General features: G+C 37.8%; 1 pseudogene; it reads right to left on the bottom strand.

The window, feature by feature from the left end:
* Positions 1-1,038: 1,038 nt before the first annotated feature.
* Positions 1,039-2,792, bottom strand: LOC132500297 (mitochondrial ribonuclease P catalytic subunit-like; annotated as a pseudogene).
* Positions 2,793-20,335: the final 17,543 nt, after the last annotated feature.

Here is a 20,335-nt window from a genome sequence, read left to right as displayed (position 1 = left end):
ATTTTAGCTCAATAAAAAAAGAAGAAATAAAAATATGTACATTTTGTTTCCATGTTATCATTTTCTAAGTCCACTGTGTTTAAATGTTTCCACAGATAATTAAATGCATTCAAAAATTTAATGTTCAACTCCCTGATCTGACAAGCAGGATTGCTTCTAGGTACTTCATAATGTTTCAATTTCCAAAAGAATACACTTTACTGAACCTTATAAAATATTTAAAGGGATATAAGACTTTAATATAGAATGTGTTACCTACATAATACTCTACCATGCCATTCATATTCCTCTTGGCAGGGGGCAATCTTCTCCTCAAATATTCCATGTAGTCTTAGAAACAGAGGGAAAAAAAGGTTAAAATTATGGCCTATTTTCATATAGGTCTAATAGAGTCGGTCAGTATTATCTCTTCTATGGGATATACTTTAAAGGAGAACAATTCAGAATAGCTGAGAATTTTCTAAGCAGCCCACTCCAGTTCTTCTTTAGACAGGCACTTTGCTTCCTTTAAATTGTCTTCAAAAAAAATTTTTTTTTAGATATATATATTTTTAATTTTATTTATTTATTTTTTGCTGCGTTGTGTCTTCATTGCTGTGCGCGGGCTTTCTCTAGTTGCAGCGAGCGGGGGCTACTCTTCATTTCGGTGCGCAGTCTTCTCTTTGCAGTGGCTTCTCTTGTTGTGGAGCACGGGCTCTAGGCATGTGGGCTTCAGTAGTTGTGGCACACAGGCTCTAGAGCGCAGGCTCAGTAGTTGTGGTGTATGGGCTTAGTTGCTCCGCGGCATGTGGGATCTTCCCAGACCAGGGCTTGAATCTGTGTCCTCTGCATTGGCAGGTGGATTCTTAGCCACTGTGCCACCAGGGAAGTCCTCCCCACAAAAATTTTTTTATTAGAAATCGATTTATTGATATGCAAACCAACTGGACCAAACAGGACAAACAGGATAGAAGCAATACTCTAAACAAGCGTCAATTTAAGAGCTCTGATGCCAACCAGGAGGACACCCAAACACAAGTTTAGCATGGGGGTAAGAGTCTATGTCTTCTGGTGAAGGCAAAGCCATTTGGGTAGCACTTCGTAGGAATATGTTTCCACCAGGTCGTCATCGTAAGGTATGTACCACGAGTCTCCAGTTGTTTGCACCATTGTGTCAAAGATGAGAATACGTTGAAAAGTTATTTTTGATCCCGGATGCCTACAAACAATTGCCAGCTGATGTCCTTGCTGCCACTTAAAGAGCAGGTGTTTGGTCTTAGCATCAGGAACACAGGCCTTGTGGTCCCGCATCAGATCTTTTGTGATAAACTTGTAGTGGTTCCCTGAGTGCAGTGTGGCATACAGAAGGAACGGCATCCTCTGAGATGTTGTCAGCAAAAAAAAAAAAAAAAAGCTGGCTTGCTTTTTCACATTTTCCATATCTTCCTTCCTCCACCAGGAATTCTGCATTAACATATGCTTCCAGCCCAGGACCAGCACTTGAAGATTCTGCTTGGCTAGTTGAGAGACCACATCCAAGAGAACTTGAGATTCACAAGCTTTAGGAAACATTTTGGCAACATTGAGCTCATCAATGACAATATCAAAAGGAGGACAGTATTTTACAAAGTTCTGAAATCTCAAGTTCCTGAGGTGCTGTCTTTTGGTATTGGTCACCTCCATCTATCACATCCCTCATGATTTTTTCCTTGAGAAATTCATACTCTTCTGAGCTCAGGTGAATAGACTCTACAGTTTTTCCACAGCTCAAACACTGACGACTTTGCTGGACTGAGGTGAACTGTCCTTTCCATTGTACTCCAGGAACACTTTCAAACCATGCTTTTATACTGTGTGCAAATGACTCCCCAGGATATAGCTGATTATTTCTTAGATACAAAAGAACATCATGTCGTTTGTTTGAATGCGATCATCTTTCATGTCTTTTCCAAAATCAAAGAAGGCTTTTAATGTTTCCAACATAGGAAAAATATCATGACCTAACAACTCTTGATACAAATTCCAAGCTACATTTACATCTTGATGAAAGAGGGCTCCCTGGATACAGTCACTATAGTTCTTTTTTTAAGGAATCATGACTTGTTTGATGTCCTCTAACAGCAGCAAGGCCTCTCTCCATCTGTCTGTATGGATTAATCCCTGATGAGAAGAGTGTGCGCTCCAGATTCTAAATGCTTGTATCTGGCTTTCATGATTTCATGGACATCAATAATTTCTGATGTCTGCTTATGAAAAACACAGAGATACAAATACTTGACCAGCAAATCATAGCCTACAATACCAATGTTTTTTGCAGCTACCTAGGCCAGCACAGATTTGGCCACATCTACAGAAATATGGCATTTAACCATCTGTGAAATGATCCAATTTTCAAAGTTAGCCTTTTCTTTGAAATCTTCAAGTTTATCCCACTCTTCTGAATTCAAAGGTTTTGTTGGGAGTTGAATAATGTTCTTCACAGGTGGCAAGATGTGCTCTTTACTCAGAGGATTCATCTGTTATCTCTTCTTAGCTGCTCCAGCTGCAAACATGTGAGCAGAATCAGCAGAGACTTGCTTATTACTGCCCTCATCTTTTTTCCTGACATATCTGGCTTTGGCAGTCAGCAGATTCATTGCTTTGGTATTTTGTGGAGACACTGTTTTAAGAGAAAACCACTTCTCTTGGTTCCTGATGCCATAACAGTCTTTGAGAAAGAGAGAGAGAGCAGAGTGACCTGGGCCTAGCCCAAGTTATGGGTTGCTCTTCCAAAGTTTAGGAAAGCTTTGAATACCAGTGAAATAGAAAGTCATTATGCAGTTAAGTCAGCACCAGATTGTGAGAGAGATGTTCAAAAAGTCGCAACTTCTACAGCATAATTAAGGGATTTGCGGGTAGGGGGCAGAGAATCGAAACGCAACTTTCTAAAAGATGATTTTCAGCTTCTCACAGACAAATCAAATGCTTTTGGGGTTAGCAGCAACGAAGCTTGGTTCAGTTCTCTCCATTAAACAAGGATATGGGGACATCCAACCTTGGTCACAAGTTCCAGGACCAGGGGACAGAGCAGGAATCCTCTGGTGCCTGTTACATTCCAGTCCGTGAACAGCAGCACCCACGTACCATGCAACAATAAACACGGCAGAAATTCCCAAAAAAAATTGTTAAAGAATTTTATTATTAGATTTTCTAAATCTTATTAAGACAAAGAATTAAGCATTAAAACATTATCTTAGAGTTACTGAATATACTATTTTTTTGAATTTTATTTCACGTTCTTACTAGTTATCTATTTTATACATATGAGTGTATATCTGTCAATCTCAATCTCCCAGTTCATCCCACCACCAACCCCCTACCGCTTTCCCCCCTTGGTGTCCATACATTTGTTCTCTACATCTGTGTCTCTATTTCTGCCTTGCAAACTGGTTCATCTGTACCATTTTTCTAGATTCCACATATATGCGTTAATATACGATATTCATTTTTCTCTTTCTGACTTACTTCACTCTGTATGATAGTCTCTAGGTCCATCCACATCTCTACAAATGACCCCATTTCATTCCTTTTTATGGCTAATATTCCATTGTATATATGTACCACATCTTCTTTATTCATGCATCTGTCAATGGGCATCTAGGTTGTTTCCATGACCTGGCTATTGTAAATAGTGCATGAATACACTATTTTGCTAAGAGTTTAAATTTTAGTTAAACAATAATAGTGATTATTTAACAATTCATTAACAAAGGCCAAATCATTACCCTAGTTTGTGCTTTTGAAAGTCATAGATGAATAGAGTTACTCATGTCATCAAATGAATAGAAATCCAGGTTTACAGTTGTATTGCCCACCAAGCTGAAGATACAGTTGTGTTTTCAGCTTCTTCAGGGTCACTAAGCTCAGTCACCAAGGAACCCATCCCAATCATCAGAGAATAACCTGACCCACTGGTAAACTGGGGACACACTGTTCTCCCATTACCTAAGTAATGTCCCTGTTTGCCATATGTTTTCAAATCAAAATTGCTTCTCAACTCGAGTGGCAACAGAGTGACAAGACAGTACTTGGGTCTGACTCTCCATCTGCTATTCTGCAGAGCCTGGAGAGAGAAGCAGGGGAAGAGGGAGGTCATGCAAGCACTTGACAACGCAGGAATCTACAGAGGCCATCCCATCACTGTGCTTTCGACTTTTAAAAGTATAATCTATACTTGTCCAGCACACACTCCCAACTCTCCTTTTCACCCACCTTCTACCAGATGCAGTAAACGGGTAATGCAGGAAGGTGAGGGGGCACCTTGCTCTTGTTGACAGAGCCTGAGAGGAGGCATAAGGTGGAGCAGAGGGGAGAAGGAAGTGGAAGAAAGGCAAAGGAAGAAACAGAAGAGAGGGCCACTGCAGCTAGGAAGCGTCTGGGCCAGCATCCCCTCTAACCGCATCTGCGTAAGTATCAGTAGGACACAGTTCATGGTTTGGTTCCCTCCAGCGTTCCTTCCTCATCTTCGGGTACCAGCAGACACTACCTCCCTCCATCCCTCTTCTGGGCAAACTGATCCTCCCTCACGTCATGTGGTTCTGCTGGGGTTGTCAACCACAGTAAATCACCCTCCTCACCCTCACAAAATAAAAATACAAATTCTCTTTCTCTCAGATACAAACACACATGTAGAGGTGGGTACAGGAGCTGAGATCAGCTAATCAGATGCTCTCTGGACATTTCCACTCTCAAGAGGGCACCCACAGGGTCCAAAGGCAGCACCCAGAGGTTTGGGCCTCAGATTTCTGAGGCTGAAGTCCCTGTAGCTTCTCAAGTTTTGTCTTTCCTAAGCCCTGATTTTTCAAATCTTCATTTGATTCTCTAGCAATCCATTATATCTCCAAGATATGTCTTCTCCCTTGTTTGACTTAGTCAAAGCATTTTCCTTTGCTTACTGCAAAGAACACTAACTGATGTGGCAGGGCTCACATTCAGAGCGTTTTGAGGCAGTGCAGCTGGTAGAAATGGCCTTGGACTTGGTTGGAGTTGTGAGGGGAGGGGCAGGTAAAAGGCTCCCAGTCTTGGTTGAGCCCTGATTCCTTACATAACACTGAGCAATCAGGACACTTCTCTGAGGCCCATGTCTCACAGCTACTAAATAAGGAGTTGAGCTTAGAAACTTCTTTTTTTTCCAGCTCAAAAACTGGACAGTTTTACAAATGAAAGGGAACTGAGCAGGAGGACAGGAGAGTAGGCTAGTATAGACTTGCTTTGCCAATATGACTTCAGAGGACTTGGAGGAACTTTTCTGAGGGAATTGTGGTGACTCTCAGCATTGTCGCCCTCTACCACCGAGAGGACTTGGCTATGAGCTAGTCGGCTGAAAGCTGCTGCCAATGGGAGCTTTGCCAACAGGACCAGCTGACAGAGTCCGAGGCCACATCCAGGCTGCCTGAAGTTCCTGCCAATAAGGGGCTGCTTCATTGAAACCTTGCTGGGGTCTTGCCAACAGTTACCATTTCTAGAAAGGTGTCAGCCCATGGTGACCATATTCAGCCCTCACCACCTTAGTGTGAATTACTCTTAAAATGTGAGGGAGAGAAGAGACTGCCACCTTTTGCATATATTTCTTGAGGAGAATGAACAGAAGTCTCCTACCAGTAATACATTGTGGGTTTGACTCCCGGAAGATGCGTGCAAGGGAAAGCACATGGACCTGTGGAAATCTTCCCAGGCCCTAGGGTCCCAGTATGCTGTGCCCAGGTGTCGTTTCTCAGGTGGCACACAATGCACAACCACAGGACACCATGCCACGGAAGCACAAGAGGAAAAACCAGGGGTGGCAGAAGCTGTCACACTTCCTAAAGAAGAGCCTGGAGAAATGGAAAATGAAGTCTGCCCAGAAACAATGAACCAACCTTCTCTAACAAATAGTATTAGCCCCAAGGAGCTCTTAACTTGTAGAAAACATGTAACAGAATGGAAATAAATGAACAGTAATTCAGGACACCATCTTAGGTTCTGTTGACCTCATGGTTGGAGAAACTCTGCAGAGTGAAAAAATATTTTTTGAAACTAAGGCTTTCCAAGCTAACTGGGATCCCCAGAGAGTAGGAACCAAAGAAAAGGATGTAGTACATTTTGGAAATGTCTCCTGTACATTCCTCTCTTCTGTTGTTAAATTACACCAAAGCCCAAGCTAGGTACCACCGATGAACAGAAGGCTCATTTACAAGCCAAAGATATAAGTGTTTGTTCTCGAAGTAAACTGTGATGTTACCTATGAGACCAGGATAGTCCTACTTGAATGACTCTCGAATCAGGTAGCAAAGACCTAGCTGCACAAAGAGAGACAAGAAACAGTTAAACAGACAAAAGCAAAGAAGAAGAAAATGGACATATCTTTGTCTCTTCTTTATTCCCAGCTACTGAAAATGAGTAAGAAGGAATAAAAGAGATAGATATATTTGTAAGTATAACCTACACATCAAAACTAAGGGATTTCTAAGTATTGGAGGTAAAGCTAAATGTCACTCACCCTGTATATTATATTTGACCACCTAACTTCAAGTTATAGGAGTTCCTTCAAATTGGGGCAGCACAGGAAAGAAAATATTTTGCTGTAAGCAATAACCAGAGTGCATTCTCACAGAAGCATCGTAAACCTGTTGCATTGAATGCACATGGGTAGTAGCTCATAGGAACTGAAATAGTTAAGCATCATTTCCGAAATTGTGCTCTATATAAATTGGTTCATTGAGATATTACTAGGTGTTTCACAACAGCCCCCCCACGATAAAATAATTTGAAAACATTCACTTCCTGCAGATGTTCAATGCACGTTAGCGTTTTAAAGACTAAGAAGCTCTGCATTCAAATAGCTTATTTATCTTCACATAAACTAGTGTTTCTAAAAATTATTTGGCCATGGGACCATTTTTCATATAAAAATTATTAAAAATCTTCTTGAATAGTTTTCCAAAGAATATAATTTAGAAAAGATATACCTACAGAAATTAATGAAGTTTATGTAAAAGCTAAATTTTTAACAACTGTAGACAAAGAGATCTCTTTTTTCAGTTTGTACATGATACTAAATACAAGAAAATTACAAGTTCACTCTGAGCTTCAGTGAATTTGTTTGCAATGTGGCATCAGTTGAGAAACAAAGTTCTAATTCTATTTCAGCCACTCGCTGGCTTTGATATTGGACAACTTAACCTCGATGACTTTCAGCCTTCAAGACTGAGAAAATCAGACGCTCAATGTTGCTAATTACTAGAGAAATGCAAATCAAAACTACAATGAGGTATCACCTCACACCTGTCAGAATGACCATCATCAAAAAGTCTACAAACAGTAAATCCTGGAGAGAGTGTGGAGAAAAGGGAACCCTCCATCGCTGTTGGTGGGAATGTAAATTGGTACAACCACTATGGAGAACAGTATGAGGTTCCTTAAAATACTAAAAATAGAACTACCATATGACCCAGCAATTCCACTCCTGGGCCTATATCCATAGCAAACCATAATTCAAAAAGATGCATGCACCCCAGTGTTCATTACAGCACTGTTTACAATAGCCAACACATGGAAGCAACCTAAATGTCCATCAACAGAGGAATGGATAAAGAAGATGTGGTACATATATACAATGGACTATTCCTCAGCCATAAAAAAGAATGAAATAATGCCATTTGCAGCAACACGGATGGACCTAGAGACTATCATACTAAGTGGAGTAAGTCAGACAGAGAAAGACAAAAATCATATGATATCACTTATATGTGTAATCTAAAAAATGATACAAATGAACTTATTTACAAAACAGAAAGAGATTCACAGGCTTCAGGAATAAACTTATGGTTACCAAAGGGGAAAGGTGGGGGGAGGAATAGATTGGGAGCTGGGGATTAACATATACACACTACTATATATAAAATAGATAGTCAACAAGGACCTACTGTATTGCACAGGGAACTCTACTCAATATTCTGTAATAACCTATATGGGAGGAGAATCCGGAAAAAAGTGGATATATGCATATGTATAAATGAATCACTTTGATATGCACCTGAAACTAACACAGCACTGTAAATCAACTATACTCCAATATAAAATACAAATTAAATTTTTTTAAAAAATTAAAAAACAGAAATCTTGATTTCTTGGCAAAAAAAGACAGAAAATCATTAAGATATGTGTGTACATAATTTAGCACTATATTCAGCACATACTAAGTACTCAAAAACAGTTTGTATTATGGTAAGAAAATCAGTGTGTAGCAAAGAACTAGGTCCATGAATAAAGAAAAAGCCCTAAATAGAACTAGGACAGAATTTCTCTATGAAAGCCCATTTCTCAGGTGCCTTAATAAAGAAGAATGAACATTCAACAACAGACCTAGAGGCAGGCATGCGTAGGTTCTATTTATACATGTGCACTAATTTATGTAACACTCCAGCAAATTTTTTTAAACAACTATGTGTTCCTAAAACAGGCCAAGTTTTTTTTTTTTTTTTTTGCGGTATGCGGGCCTCTCACTGCTGTGGCCTCTCCCGTTGCAGAGCACAGGCCCCGGACGCGCAGTCCCAGCGGCCATGGCTCACGGGCCCAGCCGCTCCGCGGCATATGGGATCCTCCCAGACCGGGGCACGAACCCGTATCCCCTGCATCGGCAGGCGGACTCCCAACCACTGCGCCACCAGGGAGGCCCACAGGCCAAGTTTTTTCTTGACTTAAAGTCTTCATACTCTAGTGACACCGTGGATGGACCTTGAGAACATTATGCTAAGTAAGAAAAGTCAGACAGAGAAAGACAAATACTATGTGATATCACTTAGATATGGATTCTAAAAAAAAACCCAACTCTTAGAAACAGAGTAAAATGGTGGTCAGCAGGAGAGGGAAGGTGGGATATGGGACAGATGTTGTTTAAGGGCACAAACTTGCAACAAGTAGTAAATAAGTCCTAGATATCTAGTCCACAATATAGTGAATATGGACAAGAATATTGTATTATAATCACCAACTTGCTAAGAGACTAGAACTTAATTATTACAACCACTGAAAAGAACTTATGTAATGTGATAGAGGTCCTCATTGTACACTAAAATGACAATCATCTTACAGCATATAAATGTATCAACTTTTTTTTAAAGTCTTCATACTCACTTCCCTTTGTGTGGAATGGCTTCTCCCACATGTGCATATGGCTTGTGCCCTCAGCTCCTTCAGAGCCCTTATCTGTGAGGCACCTAACAGGTGTTCAGACCTCTGAGCTGAGGTTTTCCCTGATCACCTTATATAAAATGTAACAATCCCTGCCCACCCACCAACCTAAAACTGCAATGTCTGCTATTTTTCTCCACAAGTATTTTCTAACACCCTCTGACATACTACATATTGACTTGCCATTTGTTTACTGTCTGTTTCCCCTACAAAAATATAAGATGTATGGAGGCCTTGTCTGTTTTGTTCATTCCTATGTCTTTATCTCCTTGAATAGTTCCTGACCCATATTGGGAATTCATAAATATCTGAATAAACAGTATGAAGATAAGTATCTTCTTTTCACCTCCTCTCATTAGTCTCCCAGGGACAAAAGTATACACTCGATGCCGTTTTTAAAGTCACCATTATTATTTTTATGTTGCCTTTTTTCTAAAAATGTTTTAAAGTGTCAAAATGAAATTTAAAGCCTTTAAAATTCAAACCTACAACATTAATATAGTATTGATGCCTTATAAATCACAAATTTATCCATGATGCTTTTTCTCCATACATTGCACAAAGCATACTCCATTCATTAATTCAAAAACAATTTCCTGGATTACGTATACTTACCCTCACAAATTCCCCTACATTCCTTAAATTTTAAACAGAATAGTAACATGGAGCTTTGTCTTTAAAATCATTAAGCTCTTCTTTATCTTATATAAACTCCTAACCCTGTGAGCTAGGCAAGTAAATATCTATAAACACACAGCCCCATGAACATGTTTTATTACCCCCTTATCTATAGAAGAGTTTGGACTTCAATCAGGCTAACATCTCATCTGAACTTCTTCCAACCCTTCTAGCCAGTCATTCTTGGCATGGATTGGATTCCACCTAACAGAGATTGCCCAAATTTTGCCGAATGTAGCAAATACCCTCCCTCTACCCAAATTAATGCATAAATATTAAATACATATCTATATTGTAAATAGATTTAAAATATATAAATAAGGCTATTTCTCTTACATACATCCACTGAGAATACTTCTACCAGGACCAAGAAGAAAATACTTCTCACAATAACTAGTTGGACACTTCATGAAATGTCTATGAAGTGAAGTGTGAGTTCCTGCTCTCATCCCATCAAACTGTAGTTCTAGCCCTTTACCACTGGCTTCAGAAAAAAAATGGACAAGACATTTTGGAAACATTCCATGTGATAGAGAGAACTGCACACATGTGATGGTCTAGCCTGCAGTGTGTCTACCTCCTTGGTACACTGAAGCCTTAATAAAGATTAAAAAAATAAATAAGTTAATAAATATAGATTCTGGACTCTGTCAGATGAAACGAGCTGGCTTTTCTGTGGCATCAGCCTTGTGTGCCAGTGTCCGCAGGGTCCTCTTTCCTTCCCGCTGCATCTCAGAGCTTGAACTTTCACATGGCAAAGTCCAGTCCATGGAATCATTGGCTGCACATTGGAGAATATTAGAGAGACCAAGAAAGGGTCTGACTTCTAAAATGTATTACTGACATTTTTCTAACTCTTGAATAGAGACTATTCAATATCCTACCCTGGGTATAACGGGCTAATTTATAAGACATACTAGCCTGGTCCAGTAATAGAGAAGAAAGAGTAAAGACAAAATTTCATTCTTTCAGCCGTCTGAGGATTTTTCCATGCCAAATGCAAAATATATCTTAAGTTCAGGGCATTTTACATGATGTTTCTATTTTTTATGTGCTCAATTTCAATATGTAATTTAGAAATATGAAAATCAGGCTAGGGTCTTTTGTTCTGACTCTTTTGTGTTCCGAACAATTCATGTTACTGAAATCCTATTTACCATTACTTGGTGGATGTTTCTGTTGCTAAAGGCAGGTTATTTTTCCCTTTTCTAGGATCTTCTGGTCTACAATTAATGTATTAAGGAAATAAAATATCAGTGTTTTTACTAGAAAATATTCTTGAATCCAAGTTCTAAATATGCATATTTGAAAGTGTTAGATTGAATGACAAACCGTGGTAAACAAATACTAACCACCCCAATCATAAACAGTACGCATTATAACCTGGATACGTGCCAGGCGCTTGCCAGGCCACTTCACATGAAATAAACTTACACTTTACACAGGGCCTTTATTTCCAGGCGTGGCCGCAAATATTCACTTCATTTGTATTTCCATGGGATAACTGGAAGGCAAATATTATTTTGCTTTCATTTACATGTAGAAAAATTGTGACAACGTTCATGTTTTGGCTATGCAAAAATTAAAGCAACGGCTTAATGTTTCAAGGAAGTCAGGAGGCAGAAAGAAGTCCAGTGTCTTTATATGCTTCTAATTTTTCCTCATGAAATATTTTCTATGAAATCATATTTGCCAAGCATTAGACTTCTCAAGTGCTTTTTCATACAATATCTCATTTGAACCTCACAATTGCACTTTCATGTGCGTGCTTGCATGTTTTCCACTTTAGACAGTAATATTTTGGCCCTTATTCCAAAAGTAAGCATAACCCCATTTTTTGTGTGTGTTAAACTTTTTAATCCAGTTGTGTGAAACAGTCTTTCTAAGGCCTGGGTAAGTTGTAGTTTTCATACTTACTTAGAACAAACACATTTCAAGGGCATCCTGAACTCCCATGGTCCATCACATAGAGGACAATAGCACAGACTGGGAAAACGAGCTTTGTCTTGATAAATGAACAGATTTACAGGCACATATGCAGATAAGCAGGTGTTCTTGAAAATTGTCACTCTTGAGAATCTGCTATTTATTGACACCTCCTTCTCTGTTTTCTTGTATTTGATGGTTTTGTTAGATATGACATAACATCATTAATTATGACTCCACTAATTTCAAATTTATGTTATATTGGATGAAGAAGGAGTTGGCCTTTTCTTCATTTTCTTTCTTCTTACTTTTTCCCTCTCTTTACTTTCCTCCCTCTCTCATTCTTCTTTCTTTTGTTGTTAATTTTTTAAATTACTTTTACTTTGACTTTAATTTTTATTTTATAATGGAGTATAGTTGATTTACAATGCTGTGTTAGTTTCAGGTGTACAGCAAAGTGATTCAGTTCTACATGTACATATATCCATTCTTTTCTCAGATTCTTTTCCCATATAGTTTATTACAGAATATTGAGTAGAGTTCCCTGTGCTGTACAGTAGGTCCTCGTTGATTATCTGTTTTATATGTAGTAGTGTGTACATATTAATCCCAAACTCCTAATTTATTCCTCTCTCCCCACCTTTCCAGTTTGTCAAAGTGACTGATCCAAGGTCACATCGCCTCAACTCTGGCCTTCTGGTAGGTATCATACTCTTTCCCATACAGCATATCACAGCAAAAACATGACTCTTTATTTTTCTATAAAAATTTAACTATGAATTGCTCCCATGTCTTAAAATCACCAAGAAATTTTCACTAGACATCACTACCCTCTACTTCTCTCTCTTTATAAGTTAAAACTATAAACACCATGATACTGGCTTTCTAGCCAACATACTGGAACTCATTCTAAAATTAGCTTTCAAGGCAGTCATCTTGAGAATCTTTTGTCCTGTTACAAACATACCTCACTGATCAAAATATGTTTAAAATGCTTTGGGAATTACTTTGAAAACCAGGTTACAAGCCACAAAAGAATATCACTTTCTTTACTTAATAGTTACACCTCAATTATTTTTTAAATTAGTAACATTTTAATCACTCACTTTCTTTACTGGATGAGACTGATTTCTTTGGATCTTTCCCAAACACAATATTTTCACTCAAAATATGAAAAATTTTCACTGTTAAACATAATTTTTAAAGTTTGCCATGGTCTTGAGGGACGATTCCACAAGAGAAATTCCAAGAATGACTTGTCCAAAGGCAGCATCCCTGAAATGAGTATGGAGCCTGCCAAGGTGATGTCTTGGATGGGATTAATTTTCCCTTAGCTTTGAAATTGTATTCAAAAATAAGTTTTTGAAACTTCTAGTCACATATCATGTATATATGAGTCAGCCTATACCCACAGTGCTCATGGAGGAATTCTACATAAATGTCTAAAAAGGAGAGGCTATTCCCACGGCTGCCAAAATAAAGTCCTCTAGAGATAGACAGTGATTTTCTAAACTAGCAATGCTTCAACTGACAACTGGCTTCTGTTTCTTCCAATTTAGCAAGTTTCAGTTCAATCTACCAAGTTTCCCATTATGCCACTTTTAAGAAAAAGGATCATTTTAACCCCAGTAAAGCATTTCAATAAATTGCTCACTATCAAAATGCAAAGAATGTGTTATAACACCTCTTTCCTGCCTCAGAAATAATACCTTTCTGTTATTTTGACAAGTAAGTGAAGCATCTCTTTCCCATCTGAAACAGTCAGTTGGCATTCCTTCATCAAGTAAGCTTCCAAGTGTTTCTTCATTTGACCCTCAAAACACTTTTTAACACTTTACTTGTGAGTGATGTCAACTGGTATCCAAGCCACTTGGTACATTCCCAGACCCTTTAAAATAATTCCATCATATTGGCTAATCCTAGGGGGTCTCTCCAGAACTAAGTGTGCTTGTAAAACTGTTCATAAAAGGGTCTCTTATTTCTGTCTCTACTTCCTTTAACACCCTGGTTTTATTTTACTTGGACCAAGAAACGCATCAAATCTCAAAGCTTAGAATATTGGTCCATTTTTCAACCACTTCAAGAAGCCTGTTCTCTACACCCTCATCCTTCTTACTAATAAATTTGATTAAAGCAAATTCCCCTTTGTGAAACCAGAAACCAAATTTTTCTGCTTTACTCCTAACGCTTGCATTTGGCTTCAGTCTTTATTAATTAACCACTTGGATCTTTAAAAGTCCTCACCTCTTTTTCCCAGTACATATATATTCTTCAAAAGTCTTTCAGCAGTTGGTTGAAATGTTTAGTCTTGCTTGAAATTAATTTTCAACTTTTATTGTTCCAATTATTTGGCAGGTTTTATGTCTTTATAATAACTCCCCAGAAACCTTTGAACCTGTTATGCTTTTTATGTTTGTGCTTGATATGTTTCCTTAGCAACACCTCAATTCTGCCAGCTCTGTTCCATGAAATTTAAAGAGTGAACATGTCTGAGATATGAATATGAAGACGACTTTCATAGGTTTTGATGTTCTGATGATCCTCAAAATAGTTTTTAAATTATGGTTGCGATCAGAACATATACCTTTTATTTCAACTCCACTTTTTTCAACCAATGTGATTCCTGTGTTTCTTTGATTCTTTTCTACTTCCTTTACTAGAACAAGTTTTTAAAACTTGGTTAGTTAATAAGGTCATGGAAATATTACAGTAGGAAGATTTTATCAATTCCAGATACCAACAGTTTCCACAAATCTCACCACTTTAGCTTTTTAAACACATAAATTAATCACACTAAATCCTCATAATATTATTGTTGGCTGCAGAAATATCATCTATCCATTCATTTAACAACTATTAATCTGGCAGTATTGAATACAGATTTTTTGAAATTACAGAGTATGCTTTACTGAAAATTTTTCAGTTTCTTGTAGGTCATTAGAGTCTGCTAGTCTTTGTGCCTCCCATTGAATGAGGTCCCCACCAAAAATAAATGGGGTCATTTTTAGTAGTTCTCTAAGGCAAGAGCAGTTAACCAACACATGGCATTCCTGTCCTATACAACTTCCTTGCTGATTCAGAGGATGACTATCACTTACATGGAGACCAAAATAATAGTTATGAAAAATATGTATATATTTCAAGCTCCCCATGTGGTGGAAACATCACGGGCTTAGTGGCAAACAGATCTGAGTTCAGATCTTGGCTATGCTCCTTACTGTGTGACCTTGGACAAGTATGTAATCCTATTGAGTCCAGGTTTTCTTACATGCAGCATGGATTACTATGCTAATTAAATAACATATATGAAGTGTTTGGTATGTAGTTGTATTTCTTGAGTAAATATTTTATTAACACTCTTTAATGCATTAACGTTGGAAATTAGAGTTTTCACAAAAACAGTACGTGTGTTAATGGTTTAAATATTATACAGTAAATCCTTCTCATCCATGAAAATTCCAGTAGTAAGAGAATCCCTGTTGAGGAACTTAGAAGCTTACAACAAAAAAAGCGTTCAGTTCTGTTTTTGCTGTGTTTTGAAGCTGAGTTGCCACTTGCATAAACACTTAGGGTTGTTCTGTTCTTTTGGTAAATCAATCTCATTATCAATATGTAATCTCTATCTTTATTCCTGGTAATATTTCTTGTTCTAAAGTCTACTATGACATCAAAATAAAGTCTTCTGGTTTCTTTTGATGAGTGTTTTCATGATATATCTTTTCCTATCCTTTTCCTTTAATTCGTCTGTGACTTTATATTTCAAGTGGAACTCATAAACAGGATATAGTTGGGTCTTGCTTTTTAGTCAATCTGCTTTTTATATGTGATAAAATGACATATAATTTATGTATTAACATACAAATATCACTATGATTTGGTTAAAAAATCACCCATCTTTCTAATAGTATTCTATGTCCCATCTGTCCTTTGTACTTGTTCCTCTTAAATATTTTTTATTCCCTTTTATCTTTTCTATTGGCTTATTAGCTATACCTCTTTGTTTTATCCTTTGTAGTGGTTGATCAGGGGTTACAACATGCCTCTGAAACCTATCACACACTAACCTAATGTCATTTATCATTACACATACTGTAAAAAAGCTTAAAGCTATACACTTGCATTTCTCCCTCTTACCTTTTATGTTGTTATTGTCATGCATTTTACTTCTACATGTGTCATAAACCCCACAGTTCATTGTTGTTATTTTGACTTTAAACAATAAATTATTTTAAAAGATTTTTTTAAATAAGAAAAATCTTTTGTATTTACCAACATTTTACCACTTCCAGAGCTCTTAATTATTTTGTCTTTCCTACAATAAGTATACAATCCTATGAACAAAAATTAAAATTATAAAAGTTATATTCAGACTCACTATAGGCTAAAAATCTCATCTAATAGTCAGATGTCCAAAATATAATAAGGTATACATTGATAGCCATTAGAAATTTTCAGGCTATTTCCAACCTTTAAAATAAAATCAGACCAAAATAAGAAGTTTGCTCACTTGAAGTTTAAATTATTTTTTTTAAAAAACATATATTAGTGAATATTTTGTCAAATCTAGCATCATGGGATCATTAGTCTATTTTATCTCAAAAAGAGCAGTGGGAAGCAGTGTCCCTTTCATCTCCAAAGAAATCCAATTAGTTTATCAATTTCTACTATTTAGAACAGCAATATATCCCATAATTTCTGATCCTAAACTCCCAGCTTATTGATGATTTTTTAAATTATCTTCATAGAGGGACAAGGATGAGTCTGACTTTCTGCATCCATCCCCTTTTCTAAAGCTTAAGAAGTCAAAAACAAGAGAAAATCTTTTTTGTTCTTTGATTAGACAAACTATAAAATGGAAGCAGAACTTTCTAGGAAATAATATCCTATCAGCCAAATAAATTGACAAAATTAGCACCTGTTGATATGTTGATCAGAGATAATGTATATTATACACTTTCATTCAAGTCCAAATATTGTTTAAAGCATTCAGTGCCAACATTAATTTTGCTTTCCACCCAGAACTGACTGGGTATTAAAAATAGTTAGGTAGATTTTGCTAAATAATCAATGAAATAATAATGACAATTATATCCTGGTGCATTCTGATCATGTTATGGTAGAAAATAAGTTGGAGGTTGGAGCGAGGAGACTCAGTTTGATAAGTATAGAAACAGGGCACAATATTTCTAGCGCCCAATTCCACTGCAAAGATCAAGACATATGGCGAAGCTGTTTTTCAGTCAATAATTATTGACTCAGAGCCCACAGTGTTCTGGGTGCTGACATACACCAGTAAAAGACAGACAAAAATCCCTGCCCTTAAGGAGATTTTAATTCTGACTTTTATAGAACACAAACACAAATCCTTCTCTCTTTAACATCTTGCAACGCATCATGGAATGTAACCGTGTCCCAGTCTGACATTTCATCTGGTGCCACTTAGGAATCTTGACATAATGAAGAGGAATAAATCTTTTTAGATCGGTGCTTAGATACACAAACAAAACTAGATACACCCAACATAGTAACCACCTTTTAAAACCATTCACATATCACAGACCCGATTAACATATTTTTTTCCACTCCACTGTGCGTGAAAATAACAGGAAAGCTGTTTCCATTACCGAAAGCTCAGGCACATGGACTAGTTTTAGGGCCAATGGAAGTGTGGAAGTTTGTCGAGGTGTGTTGGAAGGCTGGTACGCAAACTGGTGGGCATTTAATATTTACATGTGGTGAAATGGAAACGTCATGGTACTGGAAACCAGAAGACCTGCCACATCTTAGAGAAGTCTCAAATTTTGGGGTTTGCATGAGCTCATCCCTTTCAAAAAAAGTTCTGAACCACAGTCATATTCAGCTCTAAAACTTTGACTCCATGTTTCCCTAGGCAAAACCCAAAGCTCCAACTCCTGAATTTTACCTACAGGTCCAGAAGACAGTCTTGTACACTAAGAAAGGAGTAAACAATAAGGTAAAGGGAAATAGTCTCAGACATACTTCTCTTTCCACCACTCAGTTTCTTCCCAGTTGCTTTTCTTTCATGTATTTGGAAAGTCTGATCAAAACACAAGTTGTAGGATTAATATGTGCAGCGGTTAATGAAATGAGGAAGGAAGGGAATTAATTCAGGGGAGGGCATGATAGGGAATCCTTAGAAATTTTATGAGATAAGCACAAGACTGCAGGGTACAATGAGGAAGGGGGGTGGGCAATGAAACTATGATAATGACAGATGAAGCAATGATATGAAATAAAAAATGACTGCTCTTATCGGTGCACCCTCTTCAGAATCCATAGCACCCTCTTGAGGCTCTACAGCAACCTCTTGTCACTCTTCCCAGCTCCACAGGACTTCCTCCCAGTGCCTATTCACTTGTTCTCTTCCAACTGCCGTTCATTCTAGTACCTGCCCTTTTCTAATATATCCAACTAGGAAAGAATCTAATTAGTGAATTCTCACTACGTATTACTGATTAATTTGATTATCAATCCTAAGAGGCTGTGCATTTTAACAGACATTACCTTCCCTCAAAGGGTCATAGGAGGTGCGAAAGACCTTAATTTACAACGAACCGAAGCCAAATCCATCTTCCTCCCTCTCCACCTCACTGGCATCCTACCCCCAGCCATGCTGGTGCTGATGCTGGCTGAATTAGTCCTTCTTAGACTACACTGCCTCCCATGGAGGAGTTCTCAGCACGAGGAGAGGTGTGTTAGGGATAGTTTTGAAGCAAGAAAGCCTTTCCAGTAGCCTTAAACATTCCCTCCAGGTCATCGGCTTCTTGACTCATACATTAGCCTTCTCTGAGAAAGCAGACAGCAATACCTTTAGGCCTGGGTATAAAAATGTATCTGGAAAACCAAGCCAGTCCACCATTACTTTAAATATATTTTTTAAACTTTGGATAAAAGGTTTTGGTTAAATAAGCCATCCTTACATTGCTTATTACAGTCCCAGTTTTCAAAGTGCTTCCCACTCACCAACTTCTTTGTCTCTGAAGACAGTCATGTGAGATAGTTGGAGAGTTAAGAATATCAGATTTGGGGCTTCCCTGGTGGTGCAGTGGTTGAGAATCTGTCTGCCAATGCAGGGGACACGGGTTCGAGCTCTGGTCCAGGAAGATCCCACATGCCGCAGAGCAGCTAGGCCCGTGAGCCACAACTACTGAGCCTTCACGTTTGGAGCCTGTGCTCCGCAACAAGAGAGGCCGTGACAGTGAGAGGCCCGTGCACCGCGATGAAGAGTGGCCCCCGCTCGACGCAACTAGAGAAAGCCCACACACAGAAACGAAGACCCAACACAGCCATAAATAAATAAATAAATAAATAAATAAAATAAAAAATAAAGAGGAAGGTAACATTTGAAGTGGGAGCATGTTGAAAAGGTGTATGAAGACTTTCTCTCTACCTGGAATTAAATATTAAAATATTTCAGGATTATAACTTAGTGTTATAGAACATCTAAAAATTTCTAAGTATCCTTATATTTGGGCTTTTATTCTTTGCTGTAATAGCCTTTATATATGCTCTTTCATACTAGTCTTTCATACTAGAACGTGTAATATATTTGTTTTAAGGCTTCAAGTAATTGCACCCAAAAACAATTAAAAAATTCACTAATGTTTATGACCCTTGGACAGTAAACTCCTATGAATAACTCACAATTAGCTCCACAACACTAATGGTACCAATAGAAATTGTCTTCATTTAACAAAGTTAGGATTCCAAAAATAAAACTGTATCAACCAATGTTTCGCATCAGGCTTGAAAGACTTTATAGGAATTGTTTGCTTGATTTTTTGATGTTCAACACAGTTACAAAAGATACAGGTACCAAAACACATATCTCTTATGACGGTCAGGTTAGAGAGTACATATTTGATAATATGACCTAGGGAAAATTCATTCAGTCAAACTACAGGTAAAGGCCCATAATCTAAACACCTATTATGTTCATCAAAGACACATTTCTGGTATTAACACCTTTTCCATTCTTAACCAACTACCTTTATAAATTATTTAAGCTGTGATTATAATCTCAAGGCCAGATATATCAATATTTTGTCTGCATCTAGCAATATTCTTTTGAAAATTGCCTCCTTAATTTAGGTGCGGAAATGCACATCCTCTCAGCTGAGGAGAAGTGATCCTGTCTTTGGACACCTGTCTTTCTTGACTGTTTTTATTTTCATGTGACAATGTAAATTCAAAAACAGTGCCTCTTTCTGTTAATATGAATGCCTCTGATGCTTACTCTCCAGGTACTTTTCAGGAAGCCTAACCTTGGACATGGTGTCTTACAATAACTATCAAAAGCCAAGAAAAGCAATATTTATTAATGTTGTTTGAGGGATGCCAGGAGTCAGTGCCACCAGATACTCTAAAATCTGCCCTTGGATTGAGATAAACCAGTAAGTAGTACATTGCCCACTTAGACTGAATTATTAATTTGCACATATTCTCTGTTCTCCTTCCTAACTCATTGGCTTGTATTGAGGGATAGTTTAAGAAACAACCTTGTAAGAAGGATTTTTTTACC

This window comes from Mesoplodon densirostris, chromosome 12 (genome assembly GCF_025265405.1).
Source record: "Mesoplodon densirostris isolate mMesDen1 chromosome 12, mMesDen1 primary haplotype, whole genome shotgun sequence".
Classification (NCBI taxonomy): domain Eukaryota; kingdom Metazoa; phylum Chordata; class Mammalia; order Artiodactyla; family Ziphiidae; genus Mesoplodon; species Mesoplodon densirostris.
The sequence above is the reverse complement of the archived record's forward strand: the minus strand, read 5'-3'. Positions and strand labels throughout refer to the sequence as shown.